General features: G+C 42.2%; 1 long non-coding RNA gene across 1 annotated transcript in view; it reads right to left on the bottom strand.

Moving 5' to 3' along the window:
- The window catches only part of LOC148335135 (uncharacterized), a 67,945-nt gene that overhangs the window by 8,613 nt on the left and 39,133 nt on the right, over positions 1 to 20,199 (bottom strand). Inside the window, exon 5 of the long non-coding RNA XR_015844078.1 lies at positions 9,492 to 9,549. This is a non-coding gene — a long non-coding RNA (uncharacterized LOC148335135). The remainder of the gene's footprint in view (positions 1 to 9,491; positions 9,550 to 20,199) is intronic.

Below are 20,199 nucleotides of genomic sequence, written 5' to 3'. Positions count from 1 at the left end.
TTGACATGGAGTGGCGTCACGAAACCGGAAGTGACGTCACGAAATCGGGGGTGACGTCACGGAACCGGAAGTGACGTATTTTGGCCGGAAGTGACGTCATGAACCCGGAAGTGACGTCACGAAATCGGGGCGACGTCACGAAACCGGAAGTGACGTCACGAAACAGGAAGTGACGTATTTTTGACCGGAAGTGACGGCACGAAACAGGAAGTGACGTATTTTGACCGGAAGTGACGTCACGAACCCGGAAGTTGTTCAATGTTATTTACTTCCATTTAAAATGATTTAAACTTATTCAGTTTTCATATTATTAGCTTTGATTTAATATCATTCAACTTTATTCACGTTGATTTAATATCATTCAATTCCATTAATCACTGCCTTTCCCCATTTTCATTCGATGTCATTCACTATAATTCAACATTATTCAATATTTTTCAACATTATTCAATATTTTTCAACATTATTCAATATTTTTTTCTATTTCATTCATGATGATTCAATATAATTCACTGTCATTCAAATCATTCAATTTCATTCACTATGATTCAAATTCATTCAACCTCATTCAATATTTCAGAGTCATTCAATATCATTCAAAAACATTCAGTGTCATTCAAAATCATTCAATGTCATTCAGTCTCATTCAAAATCATTCCACAAAAAAGATTCCAGCCTTTCCGCCTTCACACGCAATTTCTCCAGGAATTGCATTTTCTAGTTATTAACCAGAATGCCATATTTAGACTCGTGAAGGAGTATAGAACATTGTATTGCAAAGAATTGTCCTGCGTTGACTTCGCCTTTAAAAAAACGAAATTTATTGGCAAGCGTTGCAGTAAATGTGACATTCACATCTTTCTGGGTGTCACGGTTGGTGATTGTTCTTGCGCTTTTCTGATGGTCTGACAAATGTCACATGTGACAAGTGTCACATTCCAGACAGTGCGCTACTTTCAAGTGCAGCCTGCGCACTACACCGGAGGAGCAAAAAGAGGCGCAGGTACATTGTCTTGGCCTTAGGGGCTGCAATTGTGAGTGCGAGGCTCGGCCTGGTAATTGAGGCAATGTGATGAGACGCTGGTCATTATTTGTGGGACTCTGCACCACTTTGATTGTTGGGTCTTCAACACTTCCACATGTTGAAATGACAGCTCATTTGGTTTTCATTGTGTTGTTTTCTGTCTCCACTGTTATCATCAATATTTGATTTTTTTTAATTATTTTTTTTGCTTGTGCAAAGTTACAAATGAATAGGCCGCCTCACTCATCAACATGAACACTGTGCAGTATAGCCTAGTAAGCTAGTCACGGGCGTGTCCCCCTCTGCATGGTGAATGTCATTTGTCTCCAAAACATCATACACGTTCGTCACACTATCAAGCGTTGACTGTATCCACGTTTTTTGGAGGACACACATTTAGTAACTCCTCATGCACTTCAAACGAAATGTCAACGGTTCTGTTTGCTATTTTTTGGTGTACTTTTGAGATTAATGTTACAGTGGTGACTGATGTTGCAATATTTCATAACTTTACAATATTTCAAACTAAAAAGATAGTTTTGTTTAAATTTGGTGAATATATGATCCTTTTTCCCGAGCCATGACACACGGTGTCTTCGACTGATGCACAGCTACAGGCTTGGGGTTGTAGGCGCTGGTGAGTGTTGTCTGCAATCGAGTCGTTATTGTTATTTCAAATTAAAACTTTATTTTCAAAAATTTAATCGAGTGTAGCCCCATTTGACCCGCTGGCCGCAAGTTGCCCATCCCTGATGTAGACGTTCATAACATGTTGGATGTAGGTAGCAAGTCATCAATGTGCACAAATTCATGTGCTGGTCTCTAAGACTCTAAACTAAGAGACTAAATTTATACTGACAATTTATTTCAAAGATGAGGAAAAAAATCCTCTCTGGCAAAAAAAAAAAAAAAAAAAGCAAAGAAGAACTTTACCCAGGGATAGGAAGATCATCATTATAACGGGGAAGAAATATTAAAAAGCTGGATATGAAAAAGTGAGGAGTTAGTCGCCTTTGGCTACTCCGACTAACTTCAAAAGCATCTGGAGATCTTCCCCTCCCTCAGACCCTTGTGCTCCCTTGTTGTTTGACTTTATTTGCCGGCTAGCGCTCACGTTCAGGCTGGGGAGTCTTCCATTAAATAATCAATCACACATAGCGTCATAAAAGAAAGGGACCCCGTGTGTGTGTGTGTGTGTGTGTGTATGCGTGTGTGTATTATGGCAGCAAAAACACAAACGTGGGGACCAAAGCGGCCGCCTTGCACCTCCTACTCCCGCCCACTTGTGTCTGTTTGACACCTCACACTTCAATCAGGCTTGCCCTCATGTGACTGTGACCTGGCTGGCCTAATTACACACAACTATGAAGGCTGAGGCGAGCATAAGTGTAGGTATGAAGGTAATTACCTGCTTTTGCCTCCCTCTGCTCCTCTTTTGTCTCTCATCATCTGAGACACGGGGCAGCGGGCTGTCAGATTAGAGGAGGACATTAACACATTACTCCCTGCTCCCTCATGGATAATGGAACAAGGTTTTCATTTGAATGATAAACAAAATGACTTGAAGACAGTGGGGAGCTCAGTAACACCTGCACCCACCGCCCTCACCCCAGCCAATGCAAAGCTGAATTATGCAAAACAAGGGACAAGGATTTTGGGTGTCCCACGCACACGTCTGCGTACCTCCGAGGCACGTTGGGACAATTATGAGTCGGTGCAAGTAACTCTACCTTGCTAATGTGATGCAGCATGATGTGCATTTCTCTTTTATCACAGCCGTGCTACTTTCATCTGTAAAGTTCCACACCAAATCCTGTGTTCTTCACATCAGCATAGACTTGCAAACGGAGGCCCCCCCCCTAATCACGCCCTGGAATACAACAAAGCCTCATGCGGTACATGTCCAGGGGCCTGAAAGAAGTCTTGACCTTGTCAGAACAGCCAAATCCTAATAGAACACGGACCATTGATGTGTAAAAGGTGAAAAAGTAAATATATTTGGAGGAGAAAGACGATTGTGCAGCGCATAGCTGCAGTGCTGTTTATTTTCATTTAGCAAGACTTTCAATTCAAAACAAACTGAAGTTATTTTAGTTGACTTTGCTGCCAATAAACAGCTGGGGGGAATGTTGTTCCGCAATGACGCGCCAACTAAAAAAGGCACTTCAAGTCTCCCCAAAAAACGACAGCGGCGCGGCTCACGCAACACTGCCACGCTCTGAAGAGTGACTCTTCAGAAGTGCGTCTAAAAAGGGAGCATTGAACATATATTGGTTAACATCCTTTCACTGCAACTACAATTAACGTGTGAAGCTGCGCTCGAATCGCACTTTGTGCCATCCACCTGCCAATCACCGTGTTTGCAGAGCTGGATCACAGCGTTGTCTTCCCACTGTGCGCGTGTGTGTAACGATGGTGCAGAGGGCTGCCTTAACTGGTCGTTTGAAGATGACGAACAACCATTCGTGCGGTGCATAAACTCCCAAATTGTGAGAAAATAAAAACAAATGGCAAAGGAGGAGGTATGTTGGCAACGGTGACTGCTGAGAGTCAGACCGGGCTCTTCGGCGACATGGTGCTCGTGGAGTGCTCGCTTTATTGTGTTGTGATGAGAAGCAATTATTTTTTGACATTACTCCAGTCTTAAAGGCTTTACACTTGCTACCAATTAGCCTGCAGAATAGATTTTAAAATTCCGCTGTTGGTCAAAAATGGCTTGGCTCCCGAATACATTCAAGAAATTTTCACTGAATAGAAGCCCAATAGGGCGCTGAGGTTTGCAGACGTTGGTCAATTAATGGAGCCCAGAGTTTAACGTAAACACAATGAAGCTGCATTTAGGTGTTTTGCTGCACACAAATGGAATAAGCTGCCGAGCGAAACTTCTTTTAAATCCATGTTAAAAATTGTACTTTTTTTCTCAAACCTTTGACTAAGGTGCTCTAAACATTTTTTTCTTTTAGATATTTTAGTCACACACTTTTATTTCTCTAGGTTAAAATGTTTTTAAAAGTTTTCTGTTAATGTGTTTAAATGTTGTCAATGTACATTTTTGTCATTTATTTAAGCGACTTTTGTTTTCTCTTTGCTTTTGAATGTCGTGAACGGCTGTGTTTGTAAATGCTTGTAGGTGTTGTGTCTATGCTTGTGTGAAGCAACTTGAATTGCCGCGTGTATGAAATGTGTTATATAAATAAAACGCCATTCTCTTGCCTTGGCTTGCCTATCGCAATTCGGGATGGGAATTTCAGCAAATGAACTCAATCAAGATCACATTCATTGCCATATATGGCCTCCTAAACGCTTACTTGAGATATGGACCATTTAAAAAAAATCTTTTTTAAAATGTTATTTTGTCCTCGCAAGTGTTTTTGTATTTGTGTGTTTGTCTGCTCGTCCTGTTAAGGAACGACTAAAAATGCATCATGCTTTCCTTGCCCACATGTGGCGGCATTACAGTATCTCGTTAAAATTTCTCACAACACACACAAAAAAACATCCAAGATATGATGTACGATGAATTCCCTAGCTTGATGATGACTGCGATCCTGCCACCTCTTCCCGTCCTTTCACTGCTTACGTGTTGCTTCAAATTTGTAAGAAAACTGAAAAAATGGCAAGGCCTTTTTTAGAAATCGATTTTCATGATCGAGCCGCAAAAATTCGACCTGACAGCAAGCGACCAGGTTGAAGAAACAGAGCAATTGCGTTTACCTACATTGCTGAATCTGCTAAACATTTCATTTTCCTTGTGAAGCTTTTAGAATAAATCAGGCATGTTTGTGCGGCTTAATACAGTGCCAGGCCAAGATAAATTGGAAGCAAATAAATAAAAATGCCACCGCGCTGTGGTCCGACTTCCTCCTCATTTGACAAACTGAAGCGTTTTGAAAATGCCCCATTTCTAAATAAATGTCCCGATGCACACATAGTGGCATTAGCTTCTTCATTTTGAATCTCATCGCTGTAAAATTCCGCCCGAGTGCTCTGTTTAATTGACTTTGTGCGTCAATTTTCTCCACAGTCAAGCCTTCAGTATGCAAGCGGCTCTCGTTCTACAGGGAATGTGAACAGTTGACGTTCGCTGGGTTCTCCAGCGATTCGATCATCCAGAGAGCTGCCAATCCAGACATCTCAGCACCTCGTCGAGATGGAGCCCGGAGGGCGCGCAAAGTCACAAAGTCCCTCGTCAGGACACGGCGCCATCTTTTTAATCAATGTTGACCAGACAGACTGCTGGCGTTGCCGCATCGAGGGAGCTTTTTCGGTCCCTTCTCTTTGTCGTCTCGGGTCAGGAGATGTGCCGTGACTCCACCTTGAGAATTGTGACAAAGGAAATACTCCGAAGGTATGTAACAAGGAATAACCCGAACCGGTGGAGGAGTTCAAACTTCTCGAGAGATCGGAAGCTCTTTCGTGACGGGGCGGGTAGCCGCAAAGAGGACAAATTAAAGTCGGTGAACAATTTGTCAAAATGACTTCGACTCCCAGATTGGCGATTGGTGTTGACATCATTTCAATTATTTCCAGGCAGCATTAGGGAGGCGCGGATTAAAAAGATAAAACATGGGCTTTTATCTATAGGCCACTTTGCTAATGAGATGGATTAAAACGCGCTCCGCGAGGGGAATTAATTTGCACGTGAATGGCAGTTAGGAGGCAAACGTGTCGAGCAGATGACTCAAACCCCCGAGGGCGCTCCACGGTTAGTTTGGCACAATTTAGAAATTACACAAGTCGTTTACTAAATAACAGACTGATCTTCCCCTGAACTGCATTCTTTGGCGCTGGTTGTCACTTGACTTTCAAATGTGTTGAAAATAGGTTAGTCTCTCCCAGTGAATGAGGCCTCCTGGTAGGATCCACTCACTGCAATATGGTCATTTATAATTCATGAGGTGGCTCGTCCCCTAAGTTAATTTTGCCCAGGGCACTGTTTATTTCTGCTTTGTACTTTGTTTAAAGTGAGTTGTTGACAACTCTTGCACATGTCAAACTATCACCGCTAATAATTGCTTAAGGAGATAGAACTTTTGCAAATGTTGGTTCCACCAGAGGTACATTCTGCTCGCCCTGCGCACAACTTCTTCAGATGAATTTTTGATTCATCTCCGACTTGCTGTCGACAAAAAAGTCCTCTGTAATTCAAAGCCATCGCTGTAAGAGAAATGTTAAAAAAGAATAATGTAGCGCGCTCTCCATAACATCCTAGTTTTCATGTGGAATAGGAAACGACTCCCTCCACCACCGCCTCACCGCCTCCCTCTTCCCCCGTTTCTTTTTTCTTTCCCTCCGACTTTCTTCTTCTTTTTCCTCGCATATTGACCAAAGATCGACTGCGCTGCTGGATGATGACAGTCCCACTTGCTGGATTGACGGAATACATTGTCGGAGAGTTTGAGGGCCTTGGGCGCTACCTCTATGGGTCAACGGCGTTCCTTTCTCCGAGCCCAAAGTGACATTCTCTCAATACAAGCAGTCACTTGATTAGTGCCAATTATCCAGGCTGTCACTTTCCCTGGTGAGCGCGGCCCAGGATGCGCCCCCCGTCCCCCGCGCTTCCCGTCTACGGCGGACGCGCGCTAAAAGTCTGCGCTCGTAGCTGTAGGCTGTGGGAATCATTTGGAATGCAGAGACGAGGAAGGAGGGATGGGGGTGGATGATGGGGAATGAAAGACGCGCGGGAAGCAAGTTTGGAGTTTGACAGTGTGATCGCATTGACTTCCGAGACGGTTACAAGGGGAGTGTCAGTTCCCCCGCAAAGACGTCTCCCCAGGGCTGCACCAGCTTCCATAAGTCAATCAGTCAGCAGCTTGATATTCAGCTGTGCACCGTCTACGCGACCCAAATGGGTTACGCTCACTCCGACATTCACTTGGAAGTGCGTTGGTTTTAGGCGAAAACTCAGCTGCAATAACAGCCATGTGGTGAGAATATAATTCATGCGCCGGAAAATAAATATAGGCCACATTTGGAATCCGAAAGGACGACCGTAAATCTTTGACGCCAGTGAATCAAACCCAACGCAAACATGTGTTAGCAGCTGGTGCAGAGCCTAAATAAACACACCAAACAAAGGCAGGGCGTCTTTAACGCGTGTGGACTCAAGACAGGGTAAAGACTGCGATTATTACGATGAGATCTTTGCTCACAATTATTTTACAATCGAATGAACAATGCGGCTTTTAATCCCAATCAAATAATCAATATTTCGCTTTTTTGCCTTGAAAAATAATTCAGATTTACACATTTAAACACCATATTGTATTTATAAATAATTTTCTGGTACTGTGCTTTCACATCCCCATGACACACGCAATTTTACGTGCTCAAAAATGGAAAAACATTTAAAAAACTCTTGTTTTTGGACTAATTAGAATGCATTACTTTCTGTATATATACTTTCTAAATTCTGGTTAGTACCATACGTATGTCAATTAAATGACTGAAAATCACGTTACCTCTTATGTGCAAACATCACTTTTTTTTTTTTCAGACAATGCTTATTTTTGCTTTTGCTTTTTTGGAGCATATTGAGTTGCATTATGTGCGATAGAAATGAATTTGCCTTGCCTTATTTGCAATTTCAAAATAACGTAGAAATCTAAAGCCGTGCATTCCCCGTTCCGTGAAAATATTGAGAGAAAATACGCCTCGAAAACAAAACAGTTGAAACAGCTGCCACGCATGGCCTCGAGCAAGACTTAGGGGAACGAAGCCTGAAAATGCTTTTTTGCAAGAATACATTGTGTGTGCCATCACTATTCAAAATACGACACTCGGATTCATATTGTGTTCATGGAATTAAACGGAATACGTCAACCCGCTTTCGTTAGGAACCGGAAGTGGCGTTGAAGCGCAAGTCGCGCATTGTTCAGCAACATGCTGTATTAGCAGGCGATGTTTGCTGCCAGAGAAGAAATGCACATTTAGAATATAACGTAAAATTTTACATCTTGGGTTTATTCCCCCCTGAAAGGATTAACGCTGGGCATGGTTTTCTTTTTCGTTAGATAAAGAAGAAAGAAAAAAAGATTAAGCCAATGTGGTGATATTTTAAATTAAGCTACTATTAATGTTTATTACATTTTGTACATATTCATTATTAACAGTGTTCAAATGTTGAGAAGTTATTAAAGAAATTGCTCGTAGCGATAATAAAGGGTTAATGTTGGGAATAATTGTTTCAAAATAAAAATAAAAAATGGACGTTAATCAATGACTTAAAACCGTTGTGTTATTAATTTATTTGTCTTTGTTTGCATTTTGCATGTAGCTGTGGTTGTTTTTAAAGTGCTCTATAAATAAAGATGACTTGAGTTTGTTTTTTTGCATGTGGTTAGCCCATATATATACATCGGCTTTGTTCCTTCAGCTTTTACCTTGTACAACACAGTTGTCAGTTCATATGTATCACAGGATTACATTTTAATTACATTTTGGATTTGTTAACAAACGCCTGAGAGCCAAACGGTGCGGAAGCTTTGTTATCACCTGTTTGCAGGTGTAGCCACGGATTTTCTCCAGATACTGCAATATTTTTTCCCGTTGTCTCCCAAAACACAAGCCCCTGTGTTATTGAGGCACTCTTTAAACAGTGCTGCGGTGTATTTACTGATCTATTTCTTGCAGCTTTCATGTTGTTACTGTGCCTCTTGTAACTTTGCTGCATTGTGCGGCGGGCGCTGAGCTCCTTAGAACGGCAGAGGTTATCCTCAGTGTGGATGACTGCAGGGGAGTAAACACTATTGGAGCGCGAGTGAATATTTTGTGTGAGAGGACATTAATTATTCATGGCCGCCTCATTGTGCATGATGATGTGTCAGGATGTTTGCCAATAAACAACAATATTCCTTGTAGGGTTGATACGATACGAAAAGTTGCCGAGCTAGTTCGTCGCATTGTGGAGAAGTCTGACGGATGCAGTTTGTGGGAGAGTGGGTACTTATTTATGGAAATATCAATATTGTATTATAATGCCGCATCCTCTCCACTCCGTAAAAACAATACAGGCACTGCTACGTGAAACCTGGACGGCGAGACGTTCAAGTGCATTTTAAAGTAAACCACCGGGTACCAAGCAGTGTCATCAGATTCAGAAAGGTAAACTTGGGAAGTCCACCGCAGACGTTTGCCGGAAAATACAAAAGCAGTCTGTGCCGCCTTTCAAAGTCTTTCGCTCCCAAATGGATGCTCTAGTGACGTATGGCGCGCACCATTGGCTCAAGTGCGCAGTGATAAGCGCCGCATGTCCACGGGGGGATTTTGTTTCCCTTTCATGGCGCCCCCGCCACCCGTCTCCCTGCGCCGCCCTGGGGAACACACCAGCGCACGGGCAGGAGTGCAGCAGGCCGCACGTTGGGCGTTATAATTGCTATCTCCTCCCCGTGCAACACTGTGAACTGCGGAGCACGGTGATTAAATGGAAAGAAAAAAAAAAAAAACCTTAGTATCACAGTTTTTTTACCTTGCAGGCAAAACAGCAGGGTCCTCTGGGATGGGGTCATCACAACTCCCTCTGTGATCTGTGGATGGGGGGTGCACACGCTGTTCACTATTATGTGTCAGTGCAGAGAATACAAATTCAGAGCAGTCAAATATTCACATACAGTAGTGAAATATTGAACACATATTTGCCAGTAATTCACAGCACAAAATTACACACTCAGGTGTCAACGTCATACGTCTGAAATTTGTCATTCGGGACGCATGCATTATGCATTGAGAAATTTAACAGTCATGTAAACACCGTCATACTTTTATAAAGGTCCACACTTTGAAATTGAATGGCTGTTTTTATTAGCTAGTGACTCACTCCATCATAATTTCATGAAAATAAGTTTTGAATAAACAAAAAAACCCATAAAAGACTGGAAAAGACATGACCTTTTTATTGGAGATAACAAAGCACTGTTATGTGGCACACTTGGAACTTCATCTTGATTAACATGTCAAAAAATGCACGTTGTTCCCTTTGTGAGGAGAAGGTGCACTAATTCATTTCAAAATGACCAATTAGTAAATTGACACAACAACATCAAATGTGTGAATGTGCTATATCAATGAGGAGGCAGGAAGCATGCTAATAAACAATATATAAGCGCAATTTAGTTTTTGGCATGTTCTATATTTTTAATAATAACCAAAAGTTAAGGTGCAGTAAAAGGGTAAGCTAATGCTAACGTGTGTTTAAATTTGTAGAAATGTATCAACAAATGTTTATTCAACTATAATGTCATGAACCTTGACGACATCTTTTACATTTTTTTTTCAGTATAGCACAGCGGTCACCAACCTTTTGTTGTGCCATGTGCCATTTCAGGTAAAAAACATTCAGACGGATATAATTTAAAAAATAAAAACAAATGCATTTTGCTATTTGTAGTTCGAGGGAGATCTGCAAGTCTAACGCCAACTTATTTTTGTACTGCACCCACAGAGACGTATGCGGACCGAGTCGCCTTCATGGCCTGACTTTCTGTTGCTCCACTGAATGTTATAGTGTGGTGACAACAGCAAAAAGGTGAAGTTGAAGTTTTTCTGTTAATTGAGGATAAGCGGCACGGTTAATGGCTGGATGGCGGATTGGAAGACTCCCTGATAGCACCTGCCATTGCCAGTGGAAAAGCATCAATAGTGAGTGAGAGCTGTGTTGAACAGAACATGCAGAGTGAAAAGGGTCTTAAACTCCCTCTGGTCAGCTTGTCGCCAATAAAGCAAAATTACACCTGGAAAAAAAATGACACCTAACCAACAAAAAGCGATGAGAACATTCTGGACCCTTCGTGGCTGGGGCAATTAGTGAAGAAGAGCTGAGGAAGAACAATAAACTGCTTCATTTCACGCTGTGACACAATTACTTTGGATTTAATCACAGTCCTATTAGAGGATTCATTCCTGATTAAGCAGAGCTAGTTTGAGCGCTCACTCAATCAGCAGCCACCTGATTTAAAGTTGTCTGTGACCATCAAGGTGCAGATAATTATTCACCTGGAGCCATAAAGAGAATTAGACCAAGGTTTTACACCCAGTTATTGTCCTTGGACAACCTGCACATACACACAGAGCCGACCGTTCTCACATCGGGTTAATGGCTTTGTTAATTTAAAGACATTAACAACTGCTCGCCTGTCCCCAATGAACATGTCATACAAGGCGGGTCTTGCATTGTTAAACGGGCCGCTAAGTAGATTGATTCCTCGGATGCAAAGCGCAGCGGCGACGTCGGCAAGTGGGTTAATTAAACATTTACACACAAACACCCCAACAATCTATTGTGCTGGGCTAATTTATGACATCAATATGCACTTTCATCAGGATTTTTCAGAGGCATATGTCCGCCTGCTCCGTGCTAATTGGCACCATGCCGCTTTAACTGCGACGCTCATCTTTTTTTCCCCCGGTTTTTGGAGACTATTGAGCTCGCCGCGTTCAACCATAATAGGGACGTAGCGGTCCCACCAGAGCGCACATCCAGACTTAAGCACCTGCACCCACACCTCCACCTCCGCTCGCTTTCATCTTAGGCACAGGAAGCTTTTCTTGCTTTCCCCCGCACGGTCTTGACGCACACACATCAATGCAACATTTGTACACAGTCCACGCTTGAGATTCCTTCACAAAGCTCGAGCACAACTTCAGATACTCTTTCGTTGGGGAAAGTTCACTTTGTTTCTGAGAATTTAGACATTTGCGGATGAAAATCGGAATCGGGACCAGAGGCGCCAACATCTTTTCGCGTATCCTCGGCTGACGGGACGGCAACGAGGGAGCGATCCATCACCTCGATGTTTCCGACTTACATGCGTGTGTCGCTTAATTTGTTAACTCTGGGAAAACGGCACCTTGTCTCCTCGCTGGTCGTCACGGCGATGGAGCGTAAAAGGCTTACGAATCCCAATCATCGCTCCAGATGCCGGGCCTCATTAACTACGGATGTGTTTGCTCACAGCTTCGCCTTAATACCTACCTCCAGTAGGCTACATGGTTGCATGTTGTTTTCCTCCCTTCCTTTCAAGTTCACTCCCAATTCACAAACACACACATGCCGGCAAAGTCTTTAATACGCGTGCCAAGCGTGCGCAGGCCCTGGGTAAGATTCCTCCGGGCGTGATGTGTATCCACAAACAGCGTCTCTCCCTCCGACATATGTGGCGTGGGTAAACAACACAGTTAAGCCTAAAACAATGCGGGTCCCCGATGACTGCAATTATTTATGAAATCAAACACAATTCAGCTCGTCGCCAAGTGGGACGGCTCTCTGACATCACTCAACAAATCACCACTCTTTACTGCAAACACGCCGTGTGCCGCGCCACTTATCACGATAAATATCTGCGCCATTAACTTTGAAAATGCATTTAAACATTGTAAAGTGGATCATGTGTAAAACGATGGCGAGCGTATTGGTCCTCAGGCACTATGGGCTCATCCCGGGTGATTTATGTAGAAGCCGCGGCTAAATTATTCAAGATGAGCTGGGATTGCTTGTGACCGCAGTCGCCTTGTCACGAGTCAGGACAGTATGCATGCTCTCGGGGCATTGGCCTGCAAGCGAGCAGCTGCTGCACATGGTATGCTCACTTTGGACGGAGATTAAAAAAAATTAAAAAAAAATGCTCATGAGAGATGATGAACGAGGAGCAGAGGACCGGCCAATCAGAAAATTCTAAAGGAGGACCAAAGGGTGAAAATGACTATTGCTCGGATTGGGTAATCTGGATGTTCTGGCAAATTCCCCATGAGCCCGACTGCAGTTTACCAGGGATTGGCAACTTGATTTTAAGGGGTACTCAACCCCCTACCAGACCCTTGCTCAACCCCAAACGAATATTTAAAAAAGGCGCTCAAGGGGGGTGTGGCTGTGATCGACAGCAGCAGTGACAAACTATGACCTAAATTATGTCTATACTATGACAACCTAAATATACTAACCAAATGCCATACTATTAAATCACTAACCTGAAAATTGATATTCAGATACTCGCAAACGCTACTACTCCAACTTCAACTTGCTACGGAGGCGTATACGAGGATGAGCTGCTTATATACCCCAAGGTGGCAGACACATGTAGAGCGCTTTGTTACAGCTGCAGCAGTTGTGAAAAAGCTTGATAAATAAAGATGAGTTGAGTTGAGAATGACTACTCAAATTCTCTGCTAGTCCAATAAGAGGTCAGAAAGCCAAATTCACCTGCAGTGCAGTGTTTAAGCTTAAAATGGCTCTACACTGACATTTTTTTTTGCCCCAAATTCAAGATTTCAACAAACATGTACTAAAAAGCCCAAATTATGACCAGCATATGAAGACAGCATTAGTAGGACTATAGATATATAGACAAATAAGAAGATTTTCCGCATCCCCACCAGTATTCAGTGGGAAACATATAATAAATGGGTTTTTTTGAAGAAAAAAAAATATATATATTTTTTTTTTTTTCAAAATATGAAAGGGAGTGAGTTTATAGTGTAGTCACAACAGTTGAATCTGGCTACCTCATTGTCATTCAAATTAATACAAGTATGCACAAGATACATACATAAAATAAAGTGGTAAAATAAATCCGTCAAAATAGAAGTGTAAGAAGTAATTTCTGAGTAGGTATAGAGGTATATATTTATTAACAGGGACTAAAATGTCGGTACAAATCAAATTTCAAATTATAAAAAATATATAATTTTTCATTTATATCAATGTTTGTGTTAATTATATGCTTGAAAGGACAAGATTATAAGGTACGTGTAGAATACATGTTTATGTCATCAGCTAAAGAGTGCACCAGAACCGGTGAAAAAAGGTTTCAAAATAAGAGCATTAAACAGGAAGTGTAGTGTTGACTGCTTTTCTATTCTTGCTGTTTTAACAGCATTTGGTAAATGTGCCTTAAGTGTAAAATGTCTTATCTCATGTTAATACTTCCTATTGGTCTGTTTTTCTTCTTTGGCCTAGTTGAACTATTTATGCTGTCATACTTGTTCAATTAATCACAGATCTTGTATGCACATTCAATAGTAAATTAGATTTTTCATCAACTGCAAAATGAATATTGTTGGAGGCGATTGTAAGCTATTTTAGACTGATACACTGAATCTCCAGGTCTTAAAATCGGTCCCATTCCGGCCCTGCTTGAGGTGACCTTTAATCAAACAGTCACACACACAAGCAGATATTGACAAGCCGACATGTCACCTGCAAGCTTTCTTCAATGTTGGGTTCATTGTCGAAGATGTCAGATTTCAACATTAATAGAAAGGCAAAAGGCACAGTTGTCACGATTAAACATTTAACGCTTTGGATTGAAGAAAATAGGTCAACGTCTATGAGGCTGAATGGACAGTTTTTGGCAGCCAAGTTGAGCACTCTACTTTGACTCAGACGTAAATAATCAACAATCAATCCCAAAACAATCGTCAGAATTTTTAACGATCGACAAATGAATTATTAAAAAAAAAAAAAAAAAAGTTGTACATTATGACTCCACTGACTAATTCAAATGTATTTTTAAGGAAGGAGCTGGCTGTTTAGCGTATGAAATTCTGCACAACCGGCAGAGCAAAGACACACCACGCCGCATTTCCGGTGCAGGCATTCTAAGCTCATAAATCACCAGCAGATGATAAATACGTGAGGGCGACTAAATTAAATGGTACTTAGCCTTGTAAGGTACAATGTAATAGATGTGGAGTAGGAGGTCTACAGAAACAAAGAGGTGCACGTCCTTTCTTCTCCAGCCAGCGGTTGTAAGCCCCCCAATGATGAGCCTTGGCACAAAGGAAAGCAAAGATCATAACAAGAGCTACTGGAAATGGATCTCATTAGCCGCCTCTTCCCATCGCTTCCTGCAGCCCTCGGTGGGAATTTAGAGAGGCAGCGCTGTCTGCTCGCTCCCTCAGCTCTTGTCAAAATCTTCTTAATTATGATTAATTACACAGCCGTAAAGGTTTCCTCTACAAATAAGAAGAGCCTCTCACTAAACACTACATTATTCATTCATTAAAGGGCCGTTTGCTGCAAACTGTAATTCCTGCTGAGAACGCACCACTCGTGACAAGAAGCCATGTTTTCTCCCAACCGCTTGAAAAAGGAAAAAAAAAAAGAAAAGAACTCCGGAGCTGAGACTCCTCTGCATAGCGGAGGAGCCTTTTCCCTCAGAGGCCTCAATTGTTATGGATGCTGTTTATGGTGGTGCTATGACAAGTGTGAAGGGCACAGCGTGGTGAAAGATGCACGGCTGGCTCGTCTGCTCGCTGTCTGAATAGGATATAGGATTGTAAATGACCCTGCATCATGGCACAGGCTCACGGCGCGCTAAAGCGATTTTTCCTTTTTATCCCCGTGATGACTTTTTTGACACAAAGTGACAAATACCGCTCGAGAGCCTAAACGTCTGTAAATTCATTGGATTTGTGTGTGCATGTATGTGTGCGTGTGTGTTTGTAGCAGGGAAGACAGGGGGGGTTGTTCTAAAACGCCTCTGATATGGTAGAAGATCAAATTATTTTGTCTGTCTCACATTGGAAGTTGCTCCCAAGTTTGCAGAAAGTCGTCAGAGGAAAACAGCCAGCTGCGAGTAAAACAGCGCGAGTGAGTGACACGAGGCAGACTAATGATAAGCTTTATAAGTTTTGATAGTTTTTTACGGCCTTCTCGCAGGCGACGTCAAGCGCTCCGGAGCTGCAAAGAGAACAATGTGCCTTTGAGACGCGCTCGCTGCACCGAGGCAGCCGCGTCCTTCCGCCTCCTGCCGCACATGCTTTACTGCCGACAATAAACCATTTTAGTGCAAAATAAATTGGGATCGTATTGAAATGCTGGCACTATATATGTCACGGAAGACGTACAGTTATTTTTTAGCAAAGCAGGGGGTATAGTTTATCATCATGCGGCTGCCTAGATGGGTCTGTTCCACATCATTGGCTCCTCTTGCTTAGTTAGATTGTGAAGGTCAGAGTTCTCAAGCCGTTTATGGCTGTTTAACTTTGGAGAATTATCACTTGGGCGCCGCTTGGCTGATATACGGCACTGCTCCAACCCACCTCAGCATTGTTCTGTCCAAAGCCATTATTTGGACCCAGAGGACAGAAGGGGATGGCCTCGCAAAGTGATATTTGCACGCGTGCCCCCGTTTCTATTGCAAAATAAAATCCATGTTGAGAAATCCCCTTTTTTCTAATTTTACACCACGAGAGGGCAAATTTAAATTTTTCATATTTTTCACTCAATTATTAAAAGTGATGGAATTGGCCAGAGGTATACACACATGCACAAAGAGAGTCGTCTGTATGAGGGGGCTGCTTATGAACAAGTGCCCTGAGCAATATTGGAGGGGAAGGCGGGCGTGTTCTTTGCTCAAGGGCTCCGTAGTAGTACTTGGGAAGCAAACTGGCAACTCTCCAGCAACCAGTCCCAATTTCCATATTTTGGTTTGAAGCAGCCCCCCTCGAAGCCAAACTACGTTATATCACCAGCATTTATCGTGAAATATTGAGTAATATATGCAAAACACAAAAGACAGTTAACATGGTTTCAGTCATGCCTGCCTTTGTGAATATCGTTGTCAGACATTTGTGAGGTCCACAGCGCATTGTTAAGCCTTTTGATGTCACCTATTTTATACCCTTCGGTGAATTTTCATTAGCTCCCTTTGTTGGTTGGCAAGGAGAAATTGCATGGTTTTCAACTGCACAGGAGCTAATTTGGCCATTGACGCTATTTCCATTGAGAAAAGTAGGCACAAGATATGAGGTTTTACTGTCTATGCAGCACCAGGTTAGGTCTCAAGTGTGCCAAGCCAGTATCGTTTATGTGATATAAACCCAATTCTTGTCGCTAATTGATTTCATTCATCGTGGTCTCGTAGCATTTAGGAATACGGTCAGAGTTGATGAAAATATTCACCCATGCTAGCTTGCATTGATGCTAAGCTTAGCTCCTGATGCTGCTGTACTATACTGTACAGTCTCCACAAGGGATGGAAATTTAAAGCCGGACAGCCCTTCTTAAGAACCGGTAATTCCAGTCTTAGGAATTGTTTGTTTGGTTGTCTTGTAATTCCGCTTATTGATTCCTCTTGAAAAAAAAAAAAAGGAACCAGCACTGGAATTGAGTCACTGGTGAGGCCGCTTAAAGCTCCTTGTTCTCAGGTGTGATTAGTTTGATTAAATTGTGTGCTCAGAATTGTTTTTTCTTATTTAGTTTTGGATGAATTTAAATGCAAAAAAGAGCACTGTAAATATTCCAATAGAAGGCAAATTGTTAAATACTGGGAAATGTCTCCAGTGGGGGAAAAAAAAATCTATAAACGGTGAATAAAAATATGCTTGCAGGAATGATGAAATTTAGAAGCTCGCCTTTAACTGTTCTTTGTCTGAATGTTTAAAGTTGTTGTACCGTTTCATCTTCTTTGCCCTGATATGAATTTCCTAAGACTCTGTGACATCATGCAAGGTATGCAATATTTCTAAAGGACATGTTACAGATTATGAGATTATACTGGGTATGCTTTATCTTCTGTTCTAAATTCAAGATGATAAAAAGTTTAAGAAAACAAACTAATTTGTGATATTTAATTCCCTCACCCAATAAGAATAAGAGACTCGATAAGGCGTTGGGTCGATCCACAGTATCGTTAATGGAATCAGAATTGCTGTGTCAAACTCCCATCTCGTGGAAAAGTATCATAAATGACACTATATGGTTCCTTGCTCGTGGGCTACAACCTCACTGGACATTTGCAAAAATAAAACTTTGTCCAAACGCAAACTGTTTGAATTCTCCCGTTTTGTAGTAAAACTATTTGGTGTTAATTGCTTTGCTGCGTTTGAAAACTTTGAAAACATAATTAGCCCTCTCCGAAGTCAATGAAATTGTGTATGGTAGCACACAGCAGCATCAGGAAATTACCATAAGAAAGGATTTGAAAGTTCCCCACTTGAAAGCTTGAGGGTAGAAGGCTTCTCCCTGAAACGGCAAGGTGACATTTTATTTCTAACTGTTGGCTGTTAATTGATGCGCCGCTGATTAAAGCACATTTTATGGAGACGACCACGGGGCTACGTTTGCAGGCATGGATTGCAGCAGAGTTACGAGGCTGCAACTAATCCCCACATCTTCGTTTGGGTTGCATCAGAGAGCCACGTTCTTGCGGCAAAGCAAACTTCTACAAAGTTGGCCAGGGCCAAAGCTGCAGCACTCACTGCCTGTTTGGAAGTCAGAATACTAATTTGAATGGCAGTTTAAGAACTAATATTTGAACAGTGGCGCTAACTAAATGAGCGTGTGTGCTGTACTACAAAGGCGACATGTGAATTATGACATTAAATCCTTTGTGAACAATCCATATCATTAATCACGACAGTATTTGTTTGAGCAAAGCAGACTCATAATTCAAATGCGCCTGGGTGATTTATTTATGGGGCGTGTGCAATTGATAGAATGCCAGGAAGGAGCAATCTTTTTAAAGCACCTCACACGTACAAAAACCTCTTTGTCAGAATAACCAACACAATCTGCATAATTTACATTACTTACTTAGAAGTGTGCATCCCAGCCTTAAAGTAAAGAAGTTTGTTTTCTCGTGTTTGTGCCTATTAGCAACAAATTAATTAATCCGCCATCCAAATCCTCATTAAGCCACGAGCGATATATTAATACAGTGTTCTTGTTTCCCAGAATACAAAAGGAAGCGCGGCGGAAGCGCTGTTGTTTCCACAACACAAGTGTGTCACTACTCCCACACGCATGCAGATTTTATTTTATTTTTTAATTTTATTATTTTTTTTCTTATTTTAATGCCATTCAAGTTTGATTTCAACTTCAGTCTAATTTATTGATCTGCCACTAGGGGGCGAGGAGTTCCTCCCAGGACTCACCATGGCAGCAATAATATGCAGCTATAAAGTACTGATGAGGTGGCTCAGTGAATATTTATGAAGGGTCCTGCATTGGATTCGCTCTTCATTCCAAACGCTCTCAGTGGGCTTTATAGCCCATGTATAACGACACATCCCAGAGCACCAATCATATAATTACTGACGTCTCCAACTTGAGTGTTCAATTCAACTCCATTTCCCTCCGCCTTGCTGATCCTCTATCCATCAATGGTGTGAAAAAGCCCGGCTCCTCCATTTAATATTGTTTGTTTTGTTGTTTGTCAACACGACAGAAGGAGATGTGCGTTTCTAAAGCTCAGTGTTAAAGAGGCACCCCCGAGAAGAATACACACAGTGTTGCCATGGAGCCAATTGATGTGCAAATGTTTTCATTTAAATATTTTTAAGAGGATCAGCTCAGATTACGCCAAAGTTTGACAGAGATAATTCGATGGCTTGTGTAGCAGCTTTGTTTGGGGAGACCATCATTCAAGGCACGTCAGACCACCTTCACAAGCCGCATAGACTTTTTAATGAAGTTTACTTTGAGAAATAGGCCAAAGCTTGCACTTCTCCGCCATATGAAGGAAATGGTCTTATTGACGAGAGCCGGTTTAATATTTTAAATCCCGCGAGGTTTGCTAAACATGCTTTGGCGCTTTCTCGTGAAAAGAAAAAGTTGGCGTGAACACGCTCGCTAATTCCATTTAACAACTCTTCGAAAAGAGAGGGAAAAATGTGCCAACAAGCCATTATGGTGGCATCCAGCGGATATATTTGCTCTTTTTCCTGCATTACAGATAAATGCACCATGGAGACCCCCCAGTATTTGGGACAAGGGAGAGGAGCTTAAATATTTATGCCTAAGCCTCTGGAGCCCCACTATTAGTAGTAAAATGTTTTACTTTCTGGGCCTGTCACTCTGCTCGGGCTGCCATTAAGAACGACGCTGACAGGGACCTCCGGGTCAAACATTTGAGGCAACAAAAGAGCCCGATGGAATCGCTCAGTGAGACCCAAATTACTTCTGTGTCATTGGTGGACAATATTTTCTCCCCGCAGCATTCCTCCGTCTGTTAACGCTGTGACCCCGTCCTCTGCATATGGAAAGATTGTTTGTCTACAACACTGGGCTATGGAGATGAGGAGAAGTTCATGGACAATGTTCCCGGCGGTGTTCGACCCCCCGCTGGGGGCGAAGATCCCCTCCCTCCGTTTTGTTGGGCTTTGTGGAAAAAGTTGATAAAAACAGCTTGTAAATGGAGATGGGCAGTTGAAAATGAACACGTTGGGGTGGAGCATTG

Source organism: Idiotropiscis lumnitzeri, chromosome 6 (genome assembly GCF_059441095.1).
Source record: "Idiotropiscis lumnitzeri isolate Australia: NSW breed Sydney's pygmy pipehorse chromosome 6, RoL_Ilum_1.0, whole genome shotgun sequence".
Lineage (NCBI taxonomy): Eukaryota > Metazoa > Chordata > Actinopteri > Syngnathiformes > Syngnathidae > Idiotropiscis > Idiotropiscis lumnitzeri.
This window is presented reverse-complemented; position numbering and strand designations above follow the sequence as displayed.